This window comes from Lycorma delicatula, chromosome 2, assembly GCF_047948215.1.
Source record: "Lycorma delicatula isolate Av1 chromosome 2, ASM4794821v1, whole genome shotgun sequence".
NCBI classification, from domain to species: domain Eukaryota; kingdom Metazoa; phylum Arthropoda; class Insecta; order Hemiptera; family Fulgoridae; genus Lycorma; species Lycorma delicatula.
In genome coordinates, this window is record NC_134456.1 from 72,899,648 (window position 1) to 72,913,959 (window position 14,312).

The following is a 14,312-nucleotide window of genomic DNA, read 5'->3' on the forward strand; positions in this document are numbered from 1 at the left end:
AGTTGGGTTTCAGTTAACCACATATCTCAGGAATGGTCGGCCTGAGTCTGTTCAAGGCTACACGTTTACCGGTACATTCTCACAGATATTGATGAGTCATTAACGACTTCAATTCTTAATACGACTATAAATAAAAATATTAAAAACAAAACATATATATATTTTCTTTTGTAAAAACGGATTTTCATTAAGTAACGGCTTCATCCATCGATTATCAGATTTTTTTTCTTTTACGTATAAATGTTTCAATCTCTACTCTTTGTATTTTGATTTACTTATTTAAATTTATATAAAGATTTTGGGTTTAAAAATACTACTAAATTATTTTAAAGTGATCTAATCTTTAACATAAGATTACGAGTATAATTTCATATATACAGTTTTACGAATTCTTAACACTAGCTTTAAATTTTATTTACTTGATCTCAGGATAATAAAATGTCAATTAAATATCTAAAGAAAATTAATTACTTACTGATTACAGATTAATTTGAATGATTACACCAGCCATGGTCCAACTGCAAACGAAGTACCTTGTTAGTCATGAAGCGAAACAAATATGGATACAGATTATTAATATTACAAACAAATAATAGTTGCGTTAATTTATTGATTTTAATAATAAAATTGCCTTACCTGATCAAAATTCATTTCATTCAAATAAACAATATGCAATCAAATAATCAATGTTTACTGTAATAAACAGTTTTATCAAGTTACAATATATCCACACAGTACAACGTACTAACAAAACATGTCTTGCGTGTTTAAACAGGTCCGTAAACGGAGCAGACGGTTTGCTGCGCTTACGCATGCAGTCCGCTGTTACCGTGCGCATCTACTGTTAGACCCTATGCGCAAGCGCAAGTAGCTCCATCGCCTGCATACGTCTTCCGTACCTGCAATACAATCCGGTATTGAAATAAAGCTTGCACGCACCACGCTTTTAAAATAATTGACTAACAGGCTTTGAAAAAATAAATGAACAAGCAAACAAACAATCTGGAGCAAGTTAAATATTTCAAATAAAACCGTAATTAGTAGATTTACAAAGAAATTCGAAATCGCTACTGCGCCCGGTCATGTTTATATAAATATGTAATGCGTGTATAGGATTTTTTCGTCAGCTCTTCCGGAGGAAAATCTTAACCGATTTTGACAAAATTTGTTGGGAACATTTTAACCTATGGGAAATAGAGCACTAAGAGCTCGGGGATTTTGGGTAAATTTTCAGCACTTTTTTTGTTCTACTAGGAGTAAATTTTTTCATATCTTTTTATTTTCTTAAAAATAAATTATTTTAATAGATATGACTGGTTTGATGCTTATAAAAATTGTTCTATACAAAATCTATGTAGCACTGTTGAAGCAAACAAAATACTTTTATTTATTCTGTCAAATAAGTTATATATACTAAATTAAATTAAATATTTTTTCGTTTAAGTTTTGATATCCAAATCGAGAAACTTAAATACTGAAACAATAATACAATAAATATTACCTTTTTAGCATAATTCCAAAGAAGTTGTAGAAATCGCTACTGCCCTCGGTAAAATTTTATGAGATGGTACTGGGGGAAGGGGACAACTTTTCCTTACGTTTTGGAATCTCTTGAACACGTTTTTGCAATATTTATATACATATTATAAATCTATAATATTTCTTCGTTCGCTTCCGCTCTACAGGATTCAAATCTCTACCGATTTTGACGAACCTTGGTGGGGTGATTTAAACCTATTGGGAATAGAGTCCTACTGGTTTTTAAAAAGATCGATTCACAGGAACCGCAGTTAGAGCCAAAAACCATCAGCTTTTTTAATTCCACCGGGCACAATTTTTACTCGATTTTAGGAAAACTTGGTAGGATGATGTAAACATAGCAGATATATTCTATCGAATTTAAAGCGAATCGATTAACGGGAACCGGAATTAGAGCAAAAAAACTGGGTTTCTGAGTTCGTTTCAAGGAATGTTTTATGAGAAATTGAACAAACGAAAACATTTCTAATTTAGAAGAGCTCAAAATTCATGCAAGTTCATTAAACGTAGTCTCAGTCTGATCTTTTCTACTTCTCCTTTGAGATTCAACCCCAAGTTTTAATAATATTAGGGCCCCGCAAATGGAAATCACCTAGAAGCGACATTATTGATTCAGCCAATCGCAAAACGAATTGTTATTAATAAAGATAAATGTCAAAAAACATACACATACAAACACGCGTGTATGAATTCATATATACGAACAAAAAAAGGAATACTCCCTTTTTCAATTCTCGATATTTCACGATACCTCTGAGTCCAATTAGTAAAAAAGTGGAGAGATGGTTTTTTGAAAGATTACCATATCTACACCCTTGTTACAGTATTATACAAAACTGCCGAGAAATATCGGAGACAAAATAAAAATACTTCAGGTTATTTGGGGGAAACAAGAAAGCTGGAAAGCCTTAAGGGCTGCATGTAAAAAAAAATATTCTTTTAATTGTTTTTCGGGTAAACGTTTTTAAAAATGAAAGATTAATACAACAACATTTAAATCTTTCGTTCCCGGCTCTTAGTATTTAATAACATAGTACTATAAGGAAAACTCTTACAAATAAATTGTCGTTTATGTAGCTTAATATCTTTGGAACCAGAATTACGTGATATTTTACTTTCCGGGCTAATATACGAGGTTTGTAAATAAAGTAATGAGACTAGTTTTTTGGCAGTCAAAGTGGCAACACTGAAAAGTTACTAGTATTAATATTTTTAGTCTATTGTTGCCACGTGAGACAAGCTTTTCGTGAAACGAGTTTTTGTTGTACGTTACAAAAATGAGTGATACTAATTATGAGCAACGTTGTGCAATCAAGTATTGTGTTAAACTCGGTGAGAATGCTACTGAAACTTTGTCACGAGCCCAAGTTTTTAGGTGGTTTAAAGCATTTTTAGATGGCCGAGAATCAGTTTCGGACGATAACTATGGAAGACCGTTAACGTCAAAAAGTGACAAAAATAATGAGCGAATCAGAAACTTATTACGGTACGATTAATTGTCAGATGATTGCAGAACATTTGAATTCGAACCGTAATACAGTCTACCAAATTTTGACAAACGAATTGGACGTGAAAAAAGTTTGTGCAAAATTGGTCCCAAAGAACCTCACTGTTGAACAGAAAAATAACAGGGTGGAAGTGTGCCGCGATCTTCTAGGGCGAATAAAAACTGATCCTGATTTTCTAAAAAATGTTATTGCTGGTGATGAATCTTGGATATTTGAGTACGACCTTAAACCAGCCAGAACAAGGATTGACACATTTCAAATTCACGCCCCAAAAAAACAAAAATGAGCAAATTAAAAATCAAAACCACGCTAATTTGTTTCTTCGATAGTAATGGCGTTGTCCATAAGGAGTTTTAGCCTACAGAACAGACTTTAAATCAATATATTTTCCGAGAAATTCTTGAAAAACTGCGAAAAAGAGTTACTCGCGTGAGACCAGCCATCAAAGACAACTGGATGCTGTATCATGACAATGCACAATGTCACACTGTGTTCTCAATTAATGAGTTTTTGGCAAAGAAAAACATTCCTGTAGTTCCTGAACCACCTTATTCACCTGACTTCAGTCCCTACGATTTTTTCTTGTTCGTGACTTTAAAAATACACCTCATAGGACACCATTTTGGAACAGCAGAAAACATAAAAAAGAAAAAAAAAAGGTAAACGACCATCTGAAGGGTATTCCGGTTTTTGAGTTCCAACACTGCTATGAAGAGTGGGAAAACCGTTTGAAGCGTTGCGTAACTTCTCAAGGACACTATTTCGAAGGTGATAGAGTCCATGTACTATTGGATTGTAAATAAAAGATTTTTTCAGAACCAGTCTCATTATTTTATTTACAGATCTCGTAGCTAGCTAATTAAGAAGGAAATGTACAGAAATCGATTTCAAAAATTATAAAAAATATCATTCTTTTTTTTAAATTGTGCAAGGCAACATTGTAAAAAAAAATCTTTTTCAACAAACAAAAAAAAGAAGGAAAATAAATTTTTATGATAGAATTGCAAAAAAAAAAAAGATTAACCCTAAGCCCAAAATATTCGTCTTTATGAGAATTTTTATGTAGTTATGCATATGTGTTGGCCTATTTGAAGCTTATTTTAAATACTAAACGTCAATAAAATAAAATAAAAATTAAATTCTACAAAATGAGAGATGTTCTCTTTGTAACCCATGACTACATCCAACTTCATCCGATTGCAGTTGGCTCTACTAACCAGAGATTAATAATATAATTTTCAATTTATTACTAGAAGAAGGATTAAATTCTAAAATCTGTACATTGATCCTCGGCATCATAGCTAGCTTTTTTTAATTCAAGGAGTCAGAATACTTGGAAGCATAGGGGGCATCTTTGAGATTATTTAATATTTTCGTTTGAAATTAAAACACGTTTTGAAAAAAAAAAAACGGTCCAAATATAATATTTTATATTTTCCTCGTGTGTATATATATATAATTATTATTTTTAATTAACTTCGAAGAAAGGTTCGTTATTACTTTCGGTCACATGGTGGGATTGGAGGATAAAAACGAATTTTCTTTACATTTATAAGTCAGAGGGTATGAAAATATCATTCACTTAAAATGGGGATGCATTGTGTGTGTGTGTGTGTGTGTGTGTGTGTGTGTGTGTACATATATATTCTGGCCTATGTGTAAAGTTTTGTCGCTCAAAAATTCCCAAAACTTCTTGATCTATTTAATCGAAATTTAGATATTCTGTAGTTTATCTGAAACTGTGAACGTGAAAAATTTATGAAGATTGGTTTAGTCGTTCTTGAGTTACGCTCAATTTAAGATCCCAAAAATTTAAACAGTTCAAGTTAGAAGCGTGGTTCGTTATGATTCTGCTAATTAGAACGTTAACGTTACCCACCGGGATGGTCTAGTGGTGAATGCGTCTTCACGAATCAGCTGATTTCGAAGTAGAGAATTCTAGGGTTCAAATCCTAGTAAAGGCTAAAATTCTTAGGTTTTAAAAGTCTTTCCCTCCAAAAACTTTCATGAAACTTTTGAGAAAAGAGTTGCAGGATTTAACACTTTTCCGAAATGTAGTTATAATACTTCTTAAAAAAATCTATGGAATTAAAAAATTTGTTGGAAACTTATTTATTAATTTTTTTTTTCAAACTCGGACATACCTTTTAAATTATGTATTTTAAAACTTATCATAAAGCGATTGAAGTTATTGGAGGACTGAGTGGGTGATGTAATTAATGTATAGACTATATTATTAAAAGATAATCTTTTAATAGGTGAACGAATTTTCCAAATCGGTTCAGCAGTTCTTTCGATTACGCTAAACAAAGACCAAACAAACTTACCTCTTTATGTAATTTGTATATTCGTTAGCTATATTTTCGTATATTCTATAAAATGATCCTTATATTTTATTGAAGCACGTCTTTGAGAAGTGTACTTTAAAGGAAAACGAATTATGTTCCTCTCCACCTGAAATTTATTAACAAAATTGATTTAATTTTTAAACCTTGTAATTTTTTATACTCGTTGAACGTTGGTAAGATACTATTTATTTATGAATTATAGTAATTTAAATTTACAGGAAAAAAATAATAGTGTTAAATGAATTTATATATATAAAACACAACTGGTAGAAGCTATGTTTAATTAACCATATAAATATGATGATTCTATATGGGTCAAATATTGAATAGTCTAAGGACAACATAACATTCACCTGAACAGAGTACCGTGGCGTGGCGTGGCGTGGTGTTCGTTCGTTCTTAACTCCTTCAAGCGACTGTACATATTGCATAGTTTTAAATTATTCCCCCCACTACTGGTATCAGCTAGTCGTTCCCTCCCCTCCACCTCACCTTCAGTACTCCTACAGCAAGGTGGTCACCGGGTGGAACGATCAAGCCAGTTGGCAAAACGACTTTACTGTCGGAGCTTAGTGTTCGTTTATTCTTTTCGTGTCGTAACATTGTTTTGTTTTAATAAATTTGTGTGTATTTTTTGATATTATTTAATAAAAAATTGTGTAATTTTTGTGTATTTTTTATTAGTATGTGTTGATTTAGTGATTAGTGATCGTGAAGAAGTGTTTAGTGTACGTTTATAACATTTATTATATACATCATAATTTAATGAGTGTACTAATTCGTTGTTTTACCTTCCTTTATAGGATGTCTCCTAAGGTTAAAGATGTCTTCTTTTCAAACTAATATTGTAATAACAAGCAACTAAAATCGGTTTTTAGTAAGTATAAAAATTTAATTTGACTATACGTTATGAGTTATTTTACATCAGTTATAAGAATTCAATAATATACCATTTACTGTAGACAAAACATGTTTTCTTCTGTCGACAATTTGCGCTTTTTCAGGTTATAATGTCTGCCAACATAACACATAAAAATGAATATTTAATATTACTTTTATCCGGCCTGAAAAAAGTAATAAAGTAATCCTAATAATACTTTTAAAATTGTAAAATACTTTTTTTATTTACTTAAATGTAATTTACTTCTCATAATTAAGTATTTAACATTATAAGTATTAGCAAAACTAAAATGACAGTTGGCAAAGTGTTTAAACTATGCTTTATATTTGGCTTAGTAATTCATAATTACGAATTTCTGTAAGCTTTTTATTTATCCATCAGCATTTTATTAGGGTAAAAATGAAGAAATTTTATTAAAAAACAAATCGATTGTATTATTGTTTTGATGAATAATAATGACGTTGGATATTTTTTTTTTTGCAAAATCAGTATAATCGGATTTAATGGTTTTTTTCAACTGAATTTACATTAAACAAATTACATTAATATCAATAATTAAAAAACCTACATCCCCACAAAAAAAAGAACAGTTCCCTGTGTCATGTAAAAGAATGACAGACATATATTTTTTTTTTTCTAATTAAAAGAGCTGCAGTAACAGGAAAACAGTTTGAATAGATGAACCAGGAAAGATGAGCATTGTTATATAAATCGTCTTTTACATCATGTATTCAAGTAACAGTATTCTTTAAGGGTATCGGGAAAAATGAGTATTGAAATTCAAAAATTTAAATTCATTGAAATTTAGTTTATTTCATCAAATGATTTCAGTTTTCGGGTAATTTTATTTAGACATTTTTCTCATTAATGTAGCTTAAAAAATTGTAAGCCAAGGAAATAATTGTTGTCTAAAAAAAGGGCGATTGATTAAACTTTTCCATTCAAAATATTTTAACTATTATATTACTTTTTGTTTGTGGTACATTAACTGATTGATTTATCAGTAAAATAAATCTATCTTGTTATCAATTTAATTGAAATAATAACAAATTAAACTTTCATAACTATTATCTTAATCATATTTTATAAGTTTGCCTTCCGTTATTTATCATTCAGTTATTATTTTTGATAAATGTGTTTTGGCATTCATATAAGATACGAATGAACTACTTGGCGTGTTTAACCGTATCGTTTTTTTTTTAAATGATTTTTATTCTAGTTCTATATTTTAGAACTTAATAATTCATTGTGCTTAATAACTCAGTTCATAACAATTATACAAATCAAGAGTAAAATTTTTCGTAATCATTTTTCTATTAACACACATGAAATGTTGCATGTACATGAAATTATTTCAATAATATGTTCTTAAAAAAAAATGTTTTTTTTAAGAACATTTTAAGAACTCTTCATAATAATGACACTTTTTATCCAGATCAAAATAAACACACCAATTGTTTTTTTTTAATTTTAATTTAAAATACAATCATTTCTGACTTGGAATACAACCGATAACTGAAAAACATTGGACTAAAACTGCCTAAATTTAATGAATAATGAGAAAGAAATTAAATGTTAGGTAATTAAAAGGATATATTTTCTGATCTTTTTTCGATTTCCAAATGAGCAATAATCAAGGAGAAACAGAAAGTTCAGTTATGTTAAATTAAAACATCAAAACGAATACTTTTATCTTAATTCTTTTTTACTTTCTTCGAAAAAATTTCGGTCTCCAAATTTCAACGGAAATATCCATTTTGACCATCCCTGAATCCAATTTTATCAGTTTCGGCGTGACGTCTGTACGTTCGTATGTAAGTACGTACGCATGTGTCTCGCGTAATTGAAAACTGATTAGTCATAGGATATTGACATTTTTTATTTACGACTGTTGTAACATCTAGTTGTGCATGTTCCCTTTTAATTGCAATCGACTGAACCAAAAGTATCCAAAAAAGCCCAAATAAAAAAAAAATTTGATTTTGTTTAAGTGGTACTTATTTTCGTTTGTTCCAGAGTTATATCTAAATAAAATTTTAATTAATGAAATACTTGGATCTGAGTGGAAGACACATCGGTTCGAATCAGACTCCTTTTTTTTAACTGTTTTTTTAATTTAAATATATTGATTTATTTAATTACTAATCTCTCTTTGTAAAAAAAATCACGCTTCAATAATAAAAAAATATCAGAAGTTTTTATTATGTACTTTTCATTTTTTTTTTTTGTCTTCAGTCATTTGACTGGTTTGATGGAGCTCTCCAAGATTCCCTATCTGGTGCTAGTCGTTTCATTTCGGTATACCTCCTACATCCCACATCCCTAAAAATTTGTTTTACATATTCCAAACGTTGCCTGTCTACACAATTTTTTCCTTCTACCTGACCCTTTAATATTTAAGCTAGTATTCCAGGATGCCTTAATATCTGGCTTATAGTCTGTCTCTTCTTTTAACTATATTTTTCCAAATGCTTCTGTCTTCATCGATTTGCCGCAACATCTCTTCATTTGTCACTTTATCCACCCATCTGATTTTTAAAATTCTCCTACAGCACCACATTTCAAAAGCTTCAAATCTTTTCTTCTCAGGTAATCCGATCGTCCAGGTTTCACTTCCATATAAAGCAACGATCCAAACACATACTTTCAAAAATCTTTTCCTGACATTTTAATTTATTTTTTATGTAAACAAATTATATTTATGACTAAAAGCTCATTTCGCCTGTGCTATTCGGCGTTTTATGTCACTCCTGCTTCGTCCTCTTTAGTAATTCTACTTCCCAAACAAAGAAATTCTTCTACCTCCGTAATCTTTTCTCTTCCTATTTTCACATTCAGTGGTCCATCTTCGTTATATCTACTACATTTCATTACTTGTTCTTGTTTATTTTCATGCGGTATTTCTTGCGTAGGACTTCATGCCGTTCGTTGTTTCATCTAAATCCTTTTTATTCTCAGCTAGAATTACTATATCATCAGCAAATCGTAGCATCTTTATCTTTTCACTTTGTACTGTTACTCCGGATGTAAATAGTTCTTTAACATCATTAACTGCTAGTTCTATGTAATGATTAAAAAGAAACGGTGATAGGGAACATCCTTGTTGGACCCCCTTTTTTATTGCGCTTCTTTCTTAAGTTCTTCAATTATTATTGTTGCTGTTTGGTTCCTGTAAATGTTAGCAGTTGTTCTTTTACCTCTGTACTTGTACCCTAATTTTTTTAAAATGCTGAACATTTTATTCCAGTCTACGTTATCGAATGCCTTTTCTAGATCTATAAATGCAAAGTATGTTGGTTTGTTTTTCTTTAATCTTCCTTGTAATATTAATATAAGGCCTAAAATTGCTTCCCTTCGCCCTATACTTTTTCTGAAACCAAATTGGTATTCTCCTAACAGTTCTTCCATGCTCCTCTCAATTCTTGTGTACAGAATTCTAGTTAAGATTTTTGATGCATGACTAGTTAAGCTAATTGTTCTGTATTTTTCACATTTATCTGCACCTGCTTTCTTTGGTATCATGACTATAATATATCATAACTATATATATATATATATATATATATATATATATATATATATATATATATAAAATGGCTTTTCATTAAAAAAAAAAATATGTAAATGTAATTTAATAGGTGTACAAGGAAGTTATGTGTTGTCCACATCACATTTTTCCATTTGTATATATATATATATATATATATATATATATATATATATATAAATAATGTTAAGTTAAAAAACTCTGTAAATTGAAACAAAAAGTAAACCTTGCAAATATTCTGCAAACCTGCTAAGAAACTCTGCTTTCTAGACAATTACGCTGAATTTTAATTGCGCGTAATTTTTTATTAAGGCACGATTTTTCTTTTTTTTCACTGAGCTGAAGGTATTGTTGCATATCACTACGTGAAGACCTCTATAATGCAAAAGGTTTCAACTTTATGTGTGACACGTTTATAACAGTGTTACAGGCAAGCATTATTCATTTCAGAGAAAGTAAAACTGATTAATGTACAAATTATATGCATTGTAAAGCAAATCGTTATATACAGATTTGCTTGGGGATATTTTCGATTAGTATTAATACATATTCACAGAGTCAACTCTTTATATGTCTAGTCCACCGGGCTGGTGTAGTGGTTTACTCGTCATCGCAAATCAGCTGATTCCAAAGTCGAGTGATGTAAGATTCAAATCCTAGTAATAACGACAGTACAGTCATGTTAGATTAAAACATCAAAACGAACACTTTACTTAATTATTTTTTTATATTTGTTCAATAATTTAATGAAATCAAATAAAATAATTCTTACTGAGAAATAAAATAGCACCATCCTGGATATTCTATTTATTATAAAAAAAAACATGATTACGCTTCAAATTGATAGTTATAATTCCAGTATTTATTTTACGTGGCGGCTTCGCCCACGCTGTATGGTTCCTTGCGTCCCCCGTCACGGTAAGAGGATGTTTAACCGGTCAGGGCTACTGAAATGAGCCCATCGCGTTTAGGAACCCTCTGCATTCATTAATCTTATTCTTGTGAGAATAACAGTGATAATTAAAAATTAAATCCTGTTCAATCTAAATAAACTATGTAACTAACTTCATACGGACGGACATTTGTTACTTTCATAGGGATTTGAATACTAGATGGATAGATGCCGGTGTTCATTGGTGGTTGATTTTCTATTAACCACACAGTTCAGTAATCGTCAACCTGGGACTGTACAAGACTACACTTCATTTACATTCATACATATCATCTTCATTCATTCTTTGAAGTAATATCTTATGGTGGTTCCGGAGGTTAAACGGAAAAAGAAGGTCTTTGTATCGAAATATTGTGTTACATATCTTAATAAAACCCACCGGGTTGGTCTAGCGGTGAACGCGTCTTCAGAAATCAGTTGATTTTGAAGTCGAGAATTCCAACGTTCGAATCCTGGTAAAGGCAGTTGTTACTTTTATACGGATTTAAATACTAGATCGTGGAAACCTGTGCTCTTTGGTGGTGGGTTTCAATTAACCAGACTTCTCAGAAATGGTCGACCTGAAACTGTACAAGACTACTGTTCATTGTATGAGTGTATCATACATATCATCCTCATACATCCTTTAAAATAATACCTGACGGTGATTCCCGGAGGCTAAACAGGAAAAAAAGATGTCTTGATAAGTCGATTATTAGAGTAGTTTTAAATTTAAAAATATCGAAGTTTAATTTTCTGCAATCTGCTTTTACAGACTAACTGCAGATATATAAATCTATTCAACCATTTTAACTTTCTAAAAAGTTTATCCAGTTAAAATTATATCTATGTCTTGGTTGGAAAATAAATCGAATTTGCCCAAAATTAAATAATATTTTATATACCTATTTCATTGTAATTTAACGTAAATAAATAATCGAAAATTTGATCTGAAAGTCGATATTAATAATTGATTCTAATCTACTTATCAATCATTAAAATCGCAATATAAAAGAATTTTTACTTGTTATATTCTAGTGCACCGAGTTAGTGTAGTGGTTAACTCTTTCTTAAAAATCAGTTGTTTAACAGCTGATTTTAGAAATAGAAGGTTCTGAGGTTCAAATCTTAGTAAAATTTAATTGCTTTTATATGGAGTTGAATACTAGATAGTGGGATATCATTGTAGTTTGGTAGTTGAGGTTCAATTAACTATAAGTCTCAGGAATGATCGGCCTGAGACTACAAAACTAAACTTCATTTACGTGTCACATATATCATCCTCATCTCATCATTGAGCCGTGTAGGAGAGGTTTGCTCACCGTTCAATAGCTGAACAGATTGCAACGTTCACATTAGGAAATATAAAATAAATATTACCTTCTAAAATAAATTTGATTCTAGGGGATTCTTAAACTAAAAATTTTATCATAGAATAAAACAGCATCTTTTATGTATTCTATCATCCGATGGAAAATTTCATAAACCACAAAAAATATTGATATATCTGGTGATATTGCTAAAAATAATTTTTCACTATCGTCTGTTTGTAGAAAAAATAATTCCTATTTAATTTGTCGCTTTAACTGATAATAATTTAATTAATAAGTTGTTGTTTTCCGAAAAAATTAATTTCTATTTTGGTTTTGATTTGATACTTTAACAGTCAGAATTGGTTTCCGTATTTGTAAGGATTAAATTTTAATTAAATTAATAACTTTTAATTTACTTAATTAATTTTATTATTATTTTTTTTAAATTTAAATTTGAATTTTTTTGAATGCTTTGGTTATTTATTTCGTAAGTGTGAAATAACTCTTTTAAATGTTAATTGATTTAAGTTACTTCAATTATTATTTTATTTATTCTTTTGCTTTTTATTTCCCCGTATAGATAGCACTATAATAGAGCTAAAAGCTCTATTATTAGAGTTATAGCACACTACAGCTCTAAAAGGGAAAGTATTGTAATCAGTCCAATTTGGGCATATGCGGTTTTCACCGGATCTTGACGTTTTGACAAATAAGGACCAAAAAAAACTGGATGGTAATTTTCCGGATGTTAATTTTTGTATGCACGTGCGTTCGGTGTTGGCTTCTAAATCACCTTATATCTCCAGAACTACTGGACCGATTGATCAAACTTGGTCAGAATACGTCTATATATATATATATATATATATATATATATATATATATATATATATATATATATATATGCCATTAAATTTTCAACATAAAAGGTCATAGGGGTAGGCTGTAGAACTAGATAATTCTAGTATCCCTCTATATCTCGAAATTTCGCGTAATTAAAGTCATATTTTTCTTAGGAATATTTGTTAATAATTAAAAAATAACAATATTTGCGAAAAAGAATTTCCAAAATCGCACCACCATCCCAAAAACTGCTGCTGTAGCCATTTGCTATATCGTGACGTCACAGGTGAGCGGTAGAATTAAATAAATGAGTAATATTTAAAGTATAAGAAAGTAACTCGGTCTGGCTGGATCTCGAACTAGATCATCTGGTTGACTCGGTACGTGGTGCGTTAAGCCTCGCGGATAAATCATCTGCCGAGCGTACAAGCGAAATATTTCTTATGTAAGTTGTGAAATTGTGAAATTACATTAGTTTAGTTAGTGCCGACCGTCGCCGCTAGTACCGCCACACCCGTGCGAGTTAAATTCGGTGTGTGCGCACGCGCTTTAGTTAGAATCATTCAATTAAATAAACGAAAAAATATTTTATTTAAATAAAATGATAAATATTTTTAACTAAATGGGCATCAAAAGCAAACCACATTTGTATCAATTTCCTGGAACGCAGCTTTAGACGCGTGATGGGAAAGTCCTGCAACTGTATTGTCTTTTTTTTTTTACGTAAGAATAATTATAGATTTTGCCTCTAAACGTTGATTTTCTAAAATTTGGTCGGTTGGAAGTAGATTACAGTTATCATAAATTTTCCACGTCTTTGAATTCTGAATTTTTTAAATTCAGTTCATTTATTCCATATATACGAACGTAGAGTCCGTCTCTACGTAATTATCCTTTGTTATTTCTTTTAAAGCTAAGCTAGATCTTGCACTACGTCACATCCATTATATCATTCATTTATTTGATTTAATAATCTCTTCCTTGGTCTGCCTCTTTCTGGCTTTCCTCTCATTTCCATATTCTCTTGATATTGTATCCTGTTTACTGCATCTTCCTTCTACTAATAACCTCAATCATTGAGGATTTTTGCTATACTTCTTTCAATGTTCTGTTCATTCATTCTCTCTATTCTGTATTCCTCGTGTTTCTACAAATATTTCTTAGTATCTTACATTCAGATATTCTAAGTTACAACTTACGTACTTTTATTAATATACATTCCTGTTAATACACGACATTCCTAATATTTATATCATCACCTATTTGAATATTAAAATTTTAATCGGTTAGAATTGTTTAACGATAAATTAAAAATATTAACAAATATTTGTTTATATATTATTTAGCTTTATATTCCTTTGAATTAATATTGCTTTGTTTTA

General features: G+C 30.3%; 1 protein-coding gene and 1 long non-coding RNA gene across 2 annotated transcripts in view; one reads left to right on the forward strand and one right to left on the reverse strand.

Annotated features, from left to right (window-relative positions):
• Positions 1 to 476: 476 nt before the first annotated feature.
• On the reverse strand, positions 477 to 5,798 carry LOC142320201 (uncharacterized). The gene is made up of 3 exons (XR_012755312.1): positions 5,749 to 5,798; positions 5,375 to 5,501; positions 477 to 518 (listed from the first exon to the last, which is right to left on the reverse strand). It is a non-coding gene; the product is annotated as an uncharacterized LOC142320201 (long non-coding RNA).
• A 111-nt stretch (positions 5,799 to 5,909) lies between these two features.
• The window catches only part of LOC142318903 (uncharacterized), a 479,132-nt gene continuing 470,729 nt past the window's right edge, over positions 5,910 to 14,312 (forward strand). Inside the window, exon 1 of the mRNA XM_075355553.1 lies at positions 5,910 to 6,272. The gene's annotated coding sequence lies outside the window, so the exon portion shown is untranslated. The remainder of the gene's footprint in view (positions 6,273 to 14,312) is intronic.